The 16,404-nt window shown below is 38.1% G+C and overlaps 1 long non-coding RNA gene across 2 annotated transcripts in view; it reads right to left on the bottom strand.

The window, feature by feature from the left end:
- Positions 1–16,404, bottom strand: part of LOC107512034 — a 194,748-nt gene that overhangs the window by 174,868 nt on the left and 3,476 nt on the right. The gene's annotated exons all lie outside the window — the stretch shown is intronic.

Here is a 16,404-nt window from a genome sequence, read left to right as displayed (position 1 = left end):
AGCGTTTTCAGGATTTTGACGTCAATTTCTATATCATTGATATGACTAAGACCAATATTCCATTTCTCAATCCTTACGATTTCAAGAATGTCAGTTCTACTTAACATTTATCGACTACGCCCAAAACACTAATACTCAGATAACTAAGAAATAATCTCTGTCCAAGTAGTAGAAATCACATAAAAATGTAAGTTAACCTCAAAAGGAAGTGGGGCTAGTTTCCTGGGGTACAGTTTCTTACAAACAGATACATAATTGTGTAAGTATGAAGGCAAAGTTTGATTTTTGATATACTTTTTTTTTCTTTTCTGGTAAAAGGAACCATAGCTTTCGTCAGAGTAAAAACTGATCAAGATCATTGTTTTTCAGTTTAAGCTATAGTTTCTATTTCTACATATTACCAGATATCAATTGATCATGGATACCAGATCAGCAAAAATTAAAAGCCACGGAGTAGCCTTATTTCACTAGCAGTTTTGAACAGCAGAATAAACAATCTTAGTAACATGAGCAGAAAAATATTGTAACAATCTGAAATAGCAAGAGTTAATATAACATAAAAGTTATCAAAGCAATTAATGGGAATTCAGTGTAAAGGAAAGTTAATGGAATAAGGTTGCCTACTTAATTTAAAGCAAGCCAGAATCCACTATTTAAAATATTAAGTATATCATTTGGGGCTCCCAGCATTGGAAGAGGGACTGTCCTGTTGAATATCATAATCCTAGAACAGACATTTGATGTTTATCAAATGAACAGAGTCAGAAAATCTTTGGAACCTGGCACTTGTGGACCAGGTTGGCCCCCACCATCATAAAACCTGCAGCACTTTCAAGTGCTAATGTCTGGATTCTGCAATGAATCCACAGGGAAGAGAGCCCTTAGCAATATTAAAAACGTGGGACTCATTTTTCGGAGCAGAGTCAGAAGGTGGAAATGACCTGGGAGCAAAAAGAGGGGAGGGAGGACTTTGAAATGAAGTATACACATCACCTTCACTGAATCACCTAGACCAGCTTCTGTCTATAGCCAATATCTAACTGGTAAAGGGGACAGTGTTTACTCATTCTTACAAATAACTAGAGTCATTTTTACCATATGTAAGCTAGTCAAGACTTCCATGGTTTAAAAAATGCCCAAACATGGATTTTTCTCACATACATATGCATGTTGGGTAAGGTGCGGCACGCATAAATCAGAATTCAATACAAAATTCTGCTCATAAATGACAGATTTTCAACAATCTGACCTTACCCTTCAGTTAATAAAAGCACCTTTGTGTTTGAAATACACCTACTCATGGCATGCGGCTCATTTTATCTTGTTTCCATATGGATGGGACTGGCAACGGAGAAAACAATGACAATCTGTCTCCACTGAGAGTGTTCTACCAAGCCTCCGCCTGCCACTCCATCTCCTGTTCCCTCGCGCCCCAACCAAGTGGCTCCGAGACAGGGACGAGCACTAGGGTGCCCTTGGTGGTGGCTGCGCCTTCCACTTGGGCACAAGTCTGTCTCGCAGTGGATTCCACGGCCTATGCAGCCCCCCACGAGGCACCCTGAGGGCAAACCTTCCACTCCCGTCCTCAACCCCCGCCCCCGCCGAGCGGGGGACAGGCATTAAGGCAGGCCGCCTCTGCTTCCCCACGTGCACTCTCTCACAAGCCCCCTTTGTTCCCTGCCCTCCGACCCATCTATGCGCTAACGCAGCCGCTGCCCAGATGTTCTCTATCAAAGCCTGAGCCATGCCAGCCAGCTCTGGCACGCAGGGAGCACTGGCCCTCCAGAAACACCGCCCCGCCCCCGATTTCTGCAAATATTTTTAAATGCTAATGGGTTCCACTCACCCCCAACCTAGAGGAAGGTTACAGAACAGGGCTCTGTGTGTCCAGCACATTAGCAGCCGGGGACCCTGCCTGGCGCCTGGGCTCTGTCCCACCCCCGGGGCGTCGGCTGGGCTCCTCGCTCCTAGAACTGTGGAGGCCAGTTCGCCAGCGCACAGCTTTCCAGTGACCGAGGTCACATGGGCGGTTGACAGGAAAGTTGCTCCGAGCTACGAAAAGAAAGGGCTCTATCTTGCTCTGAAGTTTCTGAGAGCAAGAGAAAGATCCTTTGAGCATCTCCAAAATAAAATTTTGAAATGTTTATTTTTCTCCTCATTCTTATCTTTTTTTTTTCCTATTAAAACAATATTTTTTCTGGCTCAACAGACAGGCACAGAACAATTCTACATGTGCACTGGTACTTGGGTATCATGTCCCTTTTGACCCAATTTAATGATAGAAAATTGGTACATTGACAGAAGCCACGGTGCAAATTTTAATCAAATGGAAACAGAACTTTTCCATGGAGGTGGGAAAGTGATATGCATTTGGAGGGAGAAGCCAGGGGCACACAATTATCACAGGAGATTTATTCATCTTACTTGCATTGTGACAGCTATTTTAGGGCCCAGCTGGCAGTCTCTAAAAAGCCTAGTTTCCAAAGATAAATGAAAGCCACCCTTGAAGATGATAAGTTTTTAATCCTGTCCTGATAATCTCACTGGTTGCTCTGGGAACTAATTGCTCAGACGAAACCTCTGGGCGCTGGTTTCCCCATGGCTGCAGCTCCCTGCGGAGGGTGAAGTCAGCGCGCGGGAGGAGGCCCGCCTCCGGCTCCTACCCACACGGTGAGCGGAGGACCAGACTCTCGGGTCTTCAGATAATCCCACCCGGATCCAAAGACTTCACAATGTGCCATCACACCGTCAGCGGTCCTGCTTCAAGTGAAATTTTATTCGACCACTTTCTACTGAGGGGCAGTGGAGATTTAGGACCTCAATGAAATTTGACAGCAGAGCAAATGCAGAGTTACACAATCCAGACAACTCTTGAGAATCTTGAGAAAATCACTTACTGACACATCAACCTAGGCACTGAGAAAGAAAATCGCGCCTTATCACCTACATTCACGAGATTTTCTATTCCACTGTCTTCAGTAGCGTTTTAAAAACTCTTCTGGGTTTATCCTACCTAAGGAAATGGTTCGATTGTTCATTGCAGGAATCTACCTCCCCAAATCCCAGCAACTCTTCACTGGAAAGCAAGAATCTGTGTCCTTGGATTCTCTGAATCCCTTGCCTCAAAATCTTCCCCTTCCTTTTTTTTTACCAATTCTGGATTTACTGGCCAATCTTAAGTTTCCACACTGAAAATGCAGATTTAAACCAAACTTCCAATCCTCAATAAATTCTGGCCTCACCTCTTCCCCTTCCCCTCTCCCAGATGCTGCCAAAGCTTTGCGAGGTGGTATGTAATATCTCACCACAGCAAGCAATAACCTTGGCTCTACCTCCCCACACACTGTGGCGGTGATATTTAGGGAGCCAGCTCTTGACACTCCAACTATTTTTGTCTACTATTTAAAAAGTTCTGGGATAATTTTTTAAAACTGAAATTAAGACTTTTCATTATTAGTTAATTCTAAAAGTTTAAATAATCTAAAGCGAAGCTTTACTTAATAAGCTAAAATTATAAGCAGTGATCATGTCTTCAATCTCCAAATAAATGACAAATTAGTTAGTTAATGCAGTGCAGACCAAAATACTGCTAAATGTTTCTGTCAATGTTAAATCGTTTGGACTTTTCGGATATGGAAAAACCTACTGTACAGAATTCTATTTTTGATAGTCTCTGCAACTGAGACTCACTCAGGTTCATACTGATAAGACTCCAACAAAGCAACTATCTGAATATCAGGCAAGAGTGTGACCAGATAAAGCACACATGAGACTTTGCTAAATATATGGCACAAATTATTTTTAATCAGCAACCAAACGAAACAGTTATAAATACCTCACAGAAGACAGGTGTCTCACCGAACATGATGGCAACCAAACAGACTCCTAAAAGCTCTGGAGGAGAGCTGAGTTAGGTCAGAGGAAACCACTGTAGATAACCACTGCCCAATTTACACATGCCTTTATTGGGGGGGGGGGGGGCAAAGGAATTACAAATCTAATGAAGGCTTTAGATCCAATAGTGTTTCTCAGGCTAAGTCAGTAGACTCTGGGAGTCTGCAAAATTTGTTATTTTCTTTATCAGGGGGACCCGTAAGTTCTAGGACCACCGGTATATAATCTAAATCCTTACTTAAACCAATATAAAGAAGGCAGGTAAACATAATTTTTTCATCTGTTCTACATCCCAAAAATCAGAGAAAGCATTAAAAGTAAAAATAAATTCACAAGGCTAGAATGCTGGGAAGGATAGCATCAGTGTCCATGAACTGAATTTTCTGGTAAATGAGATCAGACTGACTGCAAATTCCAAAAAGCTTAATCCCATAAAAATCAAAGCAAAAATATCCTGAAAATTTGAGTTTACCCAGTAGAACCCTAGATTAAATCTGTGACTCAGGGGCCCAGAGCAGGCAGGTAATTAAGGGCAGCAGAACTGCCAGTTTCCACAAAGTCACTTGCTTTAGTGTTTCCCAAAGCAGAAAGCACGATTACTCGTCTCCCATAAAAATGGGAGCTTGAATCCAGAATGGACAGAATGGACTATGGGAGAAACATGTGCCCCAAGTTATCAGGAGGGCTAGGAGAGCTCACAAAAGAAAAGGGGTACCCCCTATAGCCAAGCCTGGCCTGGAGCATGTCATCCTCTCCTGCACACGAGCAACAGAGCCAGGGCTCACGCGGTCCCCAAGGAACAAGCAACAGGCTGATGAATGTGTTCTAACACGCAATGGTGATCCGCCTAGCCGGGGGTCTTAACCTCCTTGAGACAGGGACCCCGTTGGCTATCTGATGACGTCTATGGACCCTTTCTCAGAATGTTTTGAAATGTACACTATAAAAAATAGGATTTAAAATGATGCAAATTACATCAAAATGAAACTCAAAATATCTTTTAAATTATTAATGCAAAATGACAAGATCTAGCAGTAGGTCCACCACTGCCAAAATTTTGAAGCAGTGATTATAATCCACACTTACAAATTAATGTGACATGGAAATGTATGTTTTCTATTGGTGACAGTCACAGATTCTGCTAGTACTTCTGTAGTTGTCGCCTACATTCATAATAGAAAAAATTGCTAAGTTTCATTTCAAGGCCAGTAAAGAAAAATTGTGATTTTTTCCGTCTAAAGGAATGGACACCTGAATTCTGGCCAGGAGCTCCTTAGTGATCTCCGACACTCAAGCTATGAGCCTCTGAGGTAGACCTTCATTTACAAAAATGAACAAGCGAACAAATATCAAACATGCGAGGTCAAGCAAATGTTTTTTAAAACATCAAATTCCATAAAAGGATTCCCTAGGAAAGTATTGAAAATTGGAAAAAATAATAAAATAATCTCAATTAGTAACTACAGATAGTTTCAAAAGGAAAAGGTGTCAACTAACAAAATGCTATGAAAAAGCAGTTTCTTGGAAAATTATCATAATTAAATATGGGCCGACTTGCAAAATGAAGGAGACTCAAGATTAAACTAGCGAGCTGGAAGGATAAACAGATTCTATCAAACTTCAGAGAAAAGGTCAGATTAAAAGAATGAGAGAAATGTATCTGCACGTGTATGTGTATATGTTCATACACAAATATGTCTGTATATATATATATACTGAATTTAAAGTGAGATGAACCTACCTACCTACCTACCTACCTATCTCACCTTAAATTCCTCCTGGCCTATGCAGGGATATAAAGAGTACAAATTTATTGTTTCTTGATATATGATTTCTATTAACTAAAGGTAAGGGTACAGTTTAGCCACATTACTATTTGATCTCCATTTTGTTAATGGAATCCAAAGATTATCTGGCCCAGAACTATCTTAAACTTAAAATGGTTTACTAAATTGTCTGCTCTTCTGAGTATCAATAACAGCTTCACTACATCTCTTATTCACATATGTTAAATCTTATGTAAATTAAATTACCAAAAGAAACACTTTATTCAAAATGGTTGGCTAACTACAGTAATGAGTAGGCATCTTAAAACAAAACAAAACAATACTTGAGGCAAAAGAGTGCATAGATTAAGAGTCAAACTCTTGAGTCAAACTGCTTAGGTTAATCCCAATTATTAGCTGTGCCAATTTGAAGAAGTTACCTAAACTCTGTTCCCCAGATTCCTCATCTGCAAAATGGGAGGGATAGTAAGAAGGCTGTAGTGAGGGTTCGAAAAAATAATACATGAAAAACTCTTAGAATAGAGGCTGTCACAATAAATGTTAGCTACAATTATATTAATATTTTCTCCGAAGACATCTTTCCCAGACCCTGTTAGCATTCTATCACACCAAGGAAGGCTGCTTTGAAAGATCCAGCTCAGAGTTCATTCAGGGCAGAACAAAGATTCTTTATGAAAAACAAGGAGCACAAATAAAAAGTGACCACTTCAACTTTTTCTACCTCCATCCATTTTGTCAAGCCACTTATCCAATAGCAACTGAAGTTTCTAACTAGTCCTTTGCTCAAAATGCTCCATCAGATAAGGTGACTAAATCCTGTCAAAACTTTCTCAGCTAGTCTATGCCCAAAGTAACAGCCCATCTGACTCTGTTAAATCAATTTTTTCCTGTAAAATTTATGCCGTTATAACTGACAGCTTATAAGTTGCATGTTTAGCAAATATAAAAGAATCTCACTCCAGTGGCCTGCTGGAACAGGCTGGCACCAGCTGACGAGAGGTGACCATGTGCATCTCTTCCTCCACATTTCATATTTACACTATGGGAATCGACAAATCCAACAAGTGAAGATGCTTGTTGATTTCATTAAACATTACCGGCAAATCATATCTCTAGTCCAAAAGAATCATCTTGTGAAATCCCAGAGTTACGGGGCCCATATTATCTTTTACAATGCAACTTATTTTGAGGACAGGTATCAGAAGATATCCTGATTTGATATACAAAAGAAATATGGTTAAAAATAGACAAGTGAGTTTCTATACTATTCGTATTTGTGAATCTAGCTATCTATTCTAGTTTAAAATTTGAGCATAACCCTTTTCAGATACAAGTGGTAATTATGTGGTTTGATATTAAGTTAATTTGGAAATATTGATACATGATATAAGTACTCTTAGAAATTCAGTGTTTTATTCAAAACAGTTTAAAATCAGAATATTTTATTTTGCTCTGGAAATTTTATAAAGGTGTTTTGCCAAAAGCATTAAATATTTGATTCTACTTGTTAAGATTTGCAGGAACTGCTTTAAATTTATTATAAAAAATAACAGCAACAGCAACACATTTTCCCCTTTCATTAAGGCAGTGAAAAAAAAAAAACTTTAAGAGGTTTTCCATAAAAATGCTCTAAAATATTCCATTAAAATTAAAAGGCAACTGCCATTTCACACGTGGTCAGATTTAACTATTCAAAGTTATTTTAAGTCTATCAGTCCCCAAAGACTAAACTACCTGAGAGCCCAGCTGTGTTCAAAGCTCTCCAGAACCCAGCTTCCAGAGATGGGTGGGGTTGATACAAAGGGCCTCAGATCAGAGCAGGGAAGAACGATTCTAGGTTTTATATTAGTATCCTGCTCTGCCCAAATCCTCACTTGATTATAGATTTCTGAATGAAAAGACTGTCCTGCAATGACCAGGGAGAAGCCCACCGTAGAGCAGGAAGCCTGGAACAAAAGCCTACTTGCAAAATAGCCTGTGACCCCATGCCAACAACAGTGAACTGAGAATCTTAACAGCCAGCAATCTTCCAAGGTTGTGAGAAATAGCATTTCAGTTGAAATCTTAAGCTCTTGTGATTATAAAAAGTATTTTTAAAGTGCTACAATAATATGCACACCTGTCATTAAATATTATACTCCTTCTGGTATGGTTCTCCTTGCCTAGTTTTGTTTTATAGCAATAGTTCTGCTTTTTAAATATGGTTCAAATATTAGTTGCCAATGAGATATGTAGTTTCATGCACAAGCTAACTTATTAATCTATTTCTTAGGGTGGTCCATTATACATACATTTAATTAGCCCTAGAATCAGATTGTTAAATACTTGTTTAAATGTCCCAAATATCAAGAAGAATACCTTATATTTTTCAGGAACTTATTATTGACTTTTGTACTTAAACCTTAATGGTCTCTGGCATTATCCTTGTTAGGGTCTCCCAGACCCCTACAAACTGTGACTTGACTTACTATTTACCTTAGTACCGGATGCTGAGGTCTTTGGAATTTCATTTTTTGGTATAAAAGAGTTGTCAAAAAAAAAAAAAAAAAAAAAAAGGCGAACTAATAGCTTCTAAATTTAAAAAATGAACAAAAATGATATGGTAACTAAATGAAAAGGTCAAAAGACTTGCCAAGGAGTATTAACATCTGACTTCTGGAACCAGTGCAAGAAAAAGGATTTGGGGGTGGGAGTGTTTTGTTCAGTTTGCTTGTTCGTTTAAAGTACAGGAGTAAAAGCTATATATATTTGGGATATAATTCTGATTCTTCCATTTGCATGACCCTAAGTAAGTCACTCAGCTTCACATGACTTCTAGATTTCATCAGATTTCCTTTCAGGTCCTTCAAAAAATAAGAAAACAAAAATAAGAAGCAACATTTTAATGATCTTATATACATATGTAAATATGGTATAAACACTGGAAAAAGATAGAGCAGTGTTAACTTTCAGGTAAGGTGACTGTCCTTCCTTGAAATATCTCGGCCTCTGCTTTAGAATGATTTCTTATTGTAAAGTATGGCTACATTATTTCAAGTGAAGGATTTCACCGACTTCACACACACGTATACTTACTTGCCTGCAGGCCCCTGGCTTTTTTCCTACCCAATCAAGGAGGAGCAATTGCCAGTCTACTCACCTACACACTTACTGTGAGCTCAACTCCGTGTGCTGGAATGCCGCCATACATTTATGAGCGCCTAAGGGATATTGGATAGTTGTCATCTTTCTCCTGCTCCCTCCGACCACACCAAATACCCTGGCAAGGTTGCTGCACCTGGACACTGCATTCCCTGCAGAGCACCTTGTTACCAAAATTGTGGAAAACTTGGACAAAGTTCAGAGAAGAGCTACTAAAATGATTAAATGACTGAAGGGACCAATTTATAAGGAACTCAGAAATGTTTAGTTAAGTGGTAATTACCCTAAAAAAGGTGTGGTGGCTCTGGCATTATGTTTGAATTCCAAGCCATAATTGGCAACGAGGCCTCGTTTCAGGGCTCCACATTCAGAAATATTCTGAGGGAGCAGAACCTCACTCTTGCTTGACCATTGCACAGGCTGCTTGGGTGGTATTCACACCCAAGTGTAATGACCTCCACACACACACACACAGAAGGCACCACCACCAAAGCAGAGAGCTCATTTAAGAAGGCGGAGGGACGCTTAAAGGGAAATCTCAGGAATCATAAGAAGTCTGAGCTGTGAAGGGCCAGTTCCTCCATCCCAGGTAAGCACCTACCCACACTCCATCACCAGTTTCTGCCTGATGGGTGGTACCATTTAATAAGAGCTGCCGGTTGAATCCGAGTGTGGAAATATGTCAGATACACTGCTGCGATGTGGATCCCTTTGAGAACGACAGTTCCCTCCTAGACAGAGGAAAAGCTAAGAATACTCTAACGGTTAAGGAGGCTGCAAAAGATCATTCCTCAGAGCATTTCCCAAAATGTCTTCCAGGTGACGTTACTATGTGCTACGCGCATTATAAAAGAAAAGCGCTAAAAACTGGGAGAAATGAAGTTAAACCCTGTTGTGTATGCATGTGATGTGTTTGTTTTCTAACAGTATCACCTCTCAGAGCCATTAATATGCCACAGTCTATGTGTCTCACTAAGAGGGACAGTGTGTACACTCTCACAAATTCAAACTGAGCATGGACTGCTTTACAACCTAAGCACAGGGTCTTTGTACCCACAGCCATCTCCATCACGCTTTTTATGACGCTGCACTCAGTAAATGACAACGAAATGTGTGAATTAGCCTGGGTTAGAAGCAATCTTAAATCACAATTCACTCCTCTAACCACCACTCTGATATTCTAGTGACTCTTCATTTAAATGAATCTTTTTGTCCTAAATAAATGAAATCAAATTTGTTAACTAGAAGCTCCTAAAACTCAAGTTTGCGGGCCTCCCACCTGCTTGAGGCTCCCACGTCTCTGAACGTACGGATTTATAGTTTGTATCATTTCTCCTTCAGGAGGCACCACAAAACGGCATCGCCTTCATGTCCTGCAAAACCTGCTGCCATTATGTCAGTTGAAAGTGACTCAGTGGCTTTTCACTACATTTATAAGCTGTGCCTGAGAAAACTGAACTTAAATTATTGATGATATGACAGATTAAAATTCACTCTAGATTACCCTAGGGTCACCTTTAAGACTCAGGAACTCATCCTCCTGGGTAGTTAAAATGCAGGTCCAAATAAGAACTAAATCTAAATTCATTCTTTGTATGCTCTTTATAATTACATTAGCTTCAACCATCTCACTTCTTATAATTCCTCTTAAGACATTTATCACTGTACTATAGTTAAAAAAAAAAAAAAGAAAAAAAACTAAGTGCCTTATCCAATAGTCTTACTTTCACTCTTCCCGTCAATATTTTAAGACTGAAAAGCCATGCAGAAATCATCACATTGTAAATATTACCACAGTTGGCATTCCTTCTGAGGACCATCTGAAGTTTCTACATCAATTTTTTTCACGAGTAGGGACTGACATCTTTAAACTTGAATCTACAGTACTGCAATTTGGCATTCCACTTCAATTCTTTAAAAGCTCCATTTATATTGATCTTGTCTTTTGGAATTTCCTGTAGGCTGCTTCAGATAAAATAATTTCCAGCCGAATCTTCATCTTGTCTGCTCTCTAGTTTGACATTACGTCTTCAAAATCAAATCTTATTATTTAATCCAAAACAAAAACACTTTATTACAGAATATTAAATCAATAACACTAACAGACTGACCCTGGTAATCATTTTTACCATGACTGATAAGTCAACGTTTAAGTTTTGACTACTGGTGCTCAAAAGTTTTGCAAATTTCTTCCAGACTATTCATAATTTAACAAGATATTCTAACTGTCACACGCAGAAACACTATCCAATCACTTTGTGTCTTAGACCAAATCAATGTTTTACTTTCTCATTTTCCAAGTAAACTTATAGTCAAAATTAAAAAACTGGGACTGAGCATAAAGGCCAAACATTTAACCTTCCTCTGTTACCTCCCCACCATCTTCCTGAGTTGGTGACTGTGAAAATATGTTAAGCCCAAAATAGCAGCTGTGCACAGCCAGGTCAGTCATTTCCAAACAAAAAGGGAACTGACAGAAACCCCCTTTACAAGTCTAGTGTTTGTAAATAGCCAATGAAATGACTTCATTCAGTCAATTATTTCTGGCAAAATAACATAGTAATTAAACTGAGGACTGATGGAAACTGTTAAACAGGGCAACTACTTTGCTGAGCAGTTCTAGTTAATGCTTTTCATTCATTTTCATTTTTAAAAAATGCTTGAAATACTAGTGCAATTAAAAGAAATTGCCTCTTCACTGAAAAACATATTTAAAATATTCCAGTGTAAAGAACATATGGAAAAGGAGAAACTCAGTTTTCCAGTATCTTCTTAGTGTCAGTCGATTTAAGTATGATAAATTCTGAAATCAAAACACAACTGTATTAAAATTTAAGTATAAACGACACCCTAAAGCCAGAACAACATACAGTACAGACTCGGGTTCATAGTGAATATACTGTCTGTAGAATATTTTTGCCCTGTCCAGTCTCCTTTTGGCTCCTCCAACTGTCTACCAGCATACCTCGATTCCCATTCATTCATTCACTTATTCATTCAACAAACTGAGCCACCATCTCAGGCATTGTTCTAGGTTACATACAAGATAGCCATAAACAAAACACTGGCCCACAGACCTCTTCTAGGTGCCTAATGGTTATCCACTTGGAGAAAGACAAAAGTTCTAATACATAGTAACAAATTGGAATGCAAAAACTAATAGGAAAATCTCTGGTTGCTTCCCTAAGGAAAATGCAAGTTGTTAAATTACTTGTAGCACTTCATTTTTCAGACCCTTGGATACAAATAAACACTATTTTTTCTAGCACCTGATGCCATGGATACAAAGATTAGAACAGAAAGGGAAACTTTTAGGCCATCAGTAACAGTCTAAAGGAAAGAGTAAGAGAAGTTGTTAAAAGTCAAGAACTTAGGGAAACTAAGCCAGAAAATTCCAAGGTAGTGTGAAATGGGGAGAGTTAGTGACCTAAAACAGCTTCCACTACACTTCACGAATATTTCTCCTTTTTCTGTCACAGTACCTGGTCCTGCACTTATAAAAGATTCCCCTGGATACGAATAAGCACCCTCTTCTGAAAATGCAAATAACATGGGATGTGAGGTTAAGGACTAATAGTCATTCACATTCTGCTCATACAAGCTATAAAAGAATGTTAAAATGTTTGCCACAATTCCTTGTAAACTGAGGAATACTATGAAATCAGAATGGCAGGGTAAAGATCACAGATCGTAGTCATGCTGCCTAAGCCTGAATCCTAGCTGCACTACTAACAAGCTATGCGAGTATGCAAAACTAACTTCAATCGTTTGATGCCTCAGTTTCCTCACCTGTAAAATGGGAATACTAGTTGAAACTACTCTGTAAGGTTGTTGAAAGGCTTAAATTAGTTACTTAAAACAATGCTAGAACTTGTATTTTTGACCAAAATGGAGTAATAGGAGCTGAATTTATGCTCCTTCCTAAAAGAACCAAAAACAAACAGAATATATAAAAATAACAATTTTCAAGACACAGGATATCAGGCAATGAAGGGCTGTGATCCCTGAGACATGGGAAACAAAAGAAGCCAGGCTGATAACCGCTCTCAATTTATTGCCTTTAAAGAGTTCCCAGGCCACAGTATAGGAAGAGGAAGTAGGGAGAATCCAGGCAAAGCCTGCAGGACTCCCCAAGTTAAGAAGATGGAGTTCAGTGTATGAGGAGAACAAAAGGGTGGCAACTTGCAAGACATAATACCAGAAAGGAGAGCACTGCACAGAAAAAAAAAAAACAACAACATGGAGGTCAGCAGAGGGTCCCCTCAAGTATTAACAAAGTAGTGATCAGCACATGCACATGAGGAAACTACATGAAGCCAGGGGGAAAAAATACCCGAAGGCATCAGAGTACAGCACACAGCACTCACACAGGGCCAGGAACAGTGGCTACTGTCATAAGTCAGACTGGAAAGCCTCTTAATTCACAGAGCATCTGGTAGAATATTCAGAAGATTCTTACCTCCGTAGTAGGAAATAATTAGTTTTGACTGAACATTTCTCTGGTAATGTGTAACAAAATTTAAAAGCAATTCTCAAAAAGATGAAATTATTTACAAGTAACTAAACTGCATCTCAGAACAAAGCTCAAAAATATTTATAGGAAAATGAAAATAGCTAGCTAGCACCCAACAAGATAAAATTCAGAATGTCTAGAATCAAATCAAAGATTACCAGGCAAGCAAAGAAGCAGAAAAATATGAATCATAATGAGGAAAACAAATAATCGGTTGAAACTAATCCAGATCTAACGCAGATGTAAGAATCAAAAGACAATGCCATTAATATTTATCATCATTGTCTTCCATATGTTTAAAAGTTAAGAAGAGATGCCAATGATATATATAAAAAAAACTCAAATTGAAGAGCTACACATGAAAACTATGTCGGTGATAAAATCAAACACACTAGATGAGATTAAAGATTAGACATTGGAGAAGAAAATACTAATGAACCTGAAGACACAGAAATTCTACAAAACAAAGTAAAGAAATAAAAAAAGATGTTAAAAAGTGAAAAGAGCATCAAAGAACTATAGGAAAACTTGAGTGGCTAACAAATGTGTAATGGAAGCCCCAAAAGAAGAGAGCAGGGTAGATGGAAAATGTGTTGAAGAAATAAGAGCTGGAAAAATTTCAAATTTCATGAAAACTATAAACGCACCCATCCACGAATCTCAAGTAACCTCAAACATAGAAAATATTAAGAAATCTACACCATGGAACATATTCAAATTGCTCAAAAACAGTGATGAAGTAAAAAGCTTAAAAGCAGACATTGAAAAAAGATACATTATATTTGAACAAAGATGAGGGTAGGGTTCTCATCAGAAACAATGCTAGCCAGAAGACATGGAACAGCAGCTGTAAAGTACTGAAAAAACAGGTCAAATTAGAATTTTAGATTCAGTGAAATATCTTTCAAAAACAAAGGCAAAATGAAGAGTTTTTCACATATATAAAAGATGAAAGAATTTCGCCCACAGCAGAATTGTACTATAGGAAATGTTGAAAGAAGTCCTTCAGGCAGAAGGAAAATTTTACCCGATGGAAATATGGATCTGCACAAAGGAATGAAGAGCACAGGAAATTGTATCTATATAAGTAAATATAAGACTTTCTTATTTAAATCTTTTTAAATGACTCTGTTTAAATAACAGCAATGCATTTTGAGGTTTGTAACATTTAAATGAAATGTATAAAAAATACTATAAAGACTAGGAGGGAAGAAGTAGAAAATATATTTCTAAGTCTCTTATATTACACATAAAGTGGTATAATAGTGCCTGAAGGTTGAATGTGATAAGTTAAAGATATTTGTATGATGTTAAACAACCACTAAAATAAGAGAACAAAGTTATAGCCTATAAGTTACCAAAGGAAACAGAATCAGTGAAATTCAATACAAAAGAAGATGGGGAAAGAGAACAAACAACAGGTGAGACAAAGAAAAAACAGACTGAAATATCTTGGTTTATGATTCAAAGCTTAGCTTAGAAGTTTAAAGCCTAAACATAATAATCGCATCAAATGTAAATGGTTTAAACACACCAATTAAAAGAGATTGTTAGATTGGATAGAAAAGCAAGACCAACTATATGGTGCCATAAGAAAGGTACAAGTAAATGAAAAGTTAAAAAAAAAAAAAAGAAAATAAATAAAGAAAAACATATACCACACTAACATTAAGCAAAAGAAAGTTAGAGTACTATCTCAGCATTAGACTAAGTAGATTTCAGGCTAATAATACCAGGCAAAAAAAGGGCAAAATTTTTGGCAATGAGTTGACTAATCAAGAAGACAAAAAATCTTAAAGTGACCCTAATAACAGTTTCAAGACACATAAAGCAAAACTGAGAGAACTGCAAGCAGAAATGGACAAATTCATAAATATAGTAGGAGATTTCAGTTCTTCCCTCTCAATAAATAGTAGAATGAAAAGATAGAAAACCAGTAAGGATGTGGGAGACTTAAAAAGCACAATCAACCAAAAAGGACCTGATTGGCACTGATACAATACTCCATTCAACAACAGCAAGATACGGTGCCTGCTCATTAGTACACAGAACATTTTCCAAGAGTCTACATTCTGGGTCATAAAACAAGTTTCAATAGATATTAAAGAATTCAAATTATACAAATTACTTCTCTGACCACAACAAAATTAATTTAGGGATCAATAAGAGAGGTCTCCAGAAATCTTCAAATACTTAAATCCAAACACACACAGAGGAGTCGGAAGTCATCAGATACGAGCTTCCAGTAGTCTCTTCCAGAGGAGCTGTGTGGATGGTACTTCATTCTCCCAGCAACGTGTGACAACACAAGGTACTGCCAAGCAGGCAAGTTCCTCCAAACCTTGCTGCTGCCGAGGGTGATCACCGTGATCACCGGAGTCGTCATGCAAGCAGGCATGCTGCAGCCGCACCACTGACTTTAGCCACCCAGGCTCCAGCCTCTCCAGAGATCAAACTAAAAGTGTGATAAAGTGTGACCCAGGAATCCAGATAAACAAAAACAGGCATTCACCATAAATTACCTTGTTAGCATAAACTATCTGATGAGCACAAAGGCCCAAAGTATATAAAAACAAGCTTATCACACAGGATATTCCAAGCATTTAGAGGTTTTCTTCCAGGAGCCAGTCCTTCCTTTGAAATGTGCAGGGTTTGAGCATCGCAAACTCTGAGTTAACCCTTTACTGAACAATAAGAAAACATTATGAACTTTATGCCAATACATTCAATGACTTAGGTAAAACAAACAAATATCTCAAAACAAACAAACAAACAAAAACTACCAAGTCACTCAAGAAGAAATAATCTGAGTAGCCCTAAACCTATCAAAAAAATTCAATTTGTAGTTAAAGTTTCCCACAAAGGAAACACCAGTTCGCTTCATTGATAAATTCTACTGAGTATATAAGAAAGGATTAATACCAATGCTGCACAAGTATTCCAAAAAACTGAAGAAGAGAAAATATTTCTCATTTCGTGAGACCAGTATTACCCTGAACCCAAAAATGAGGCAAACATTACACAAACCAAAACTATAGACCAATATCCCTCATGAACATACGTAAACAT

Source organism: Rousettus aegyptiacus, unplaced genomic scaffold, assembly GCF_014176215.1.
Source record: "Rousettus aegyptiacus isolate mRouAeg1 unplaced genomic scaffold, mRouAeg1.p scaffold_m13_p_17, whole genome shotgun sequence".
NCBI lineage: Eukaryota > Metazoa > Chordata > Mammalia > Chiroptera > Pteropodidae > Rousettus > Rousettus aegyptiacus.
This window is presented reverse-complemented; position numbering and strand designations above follow the sequence as displayed.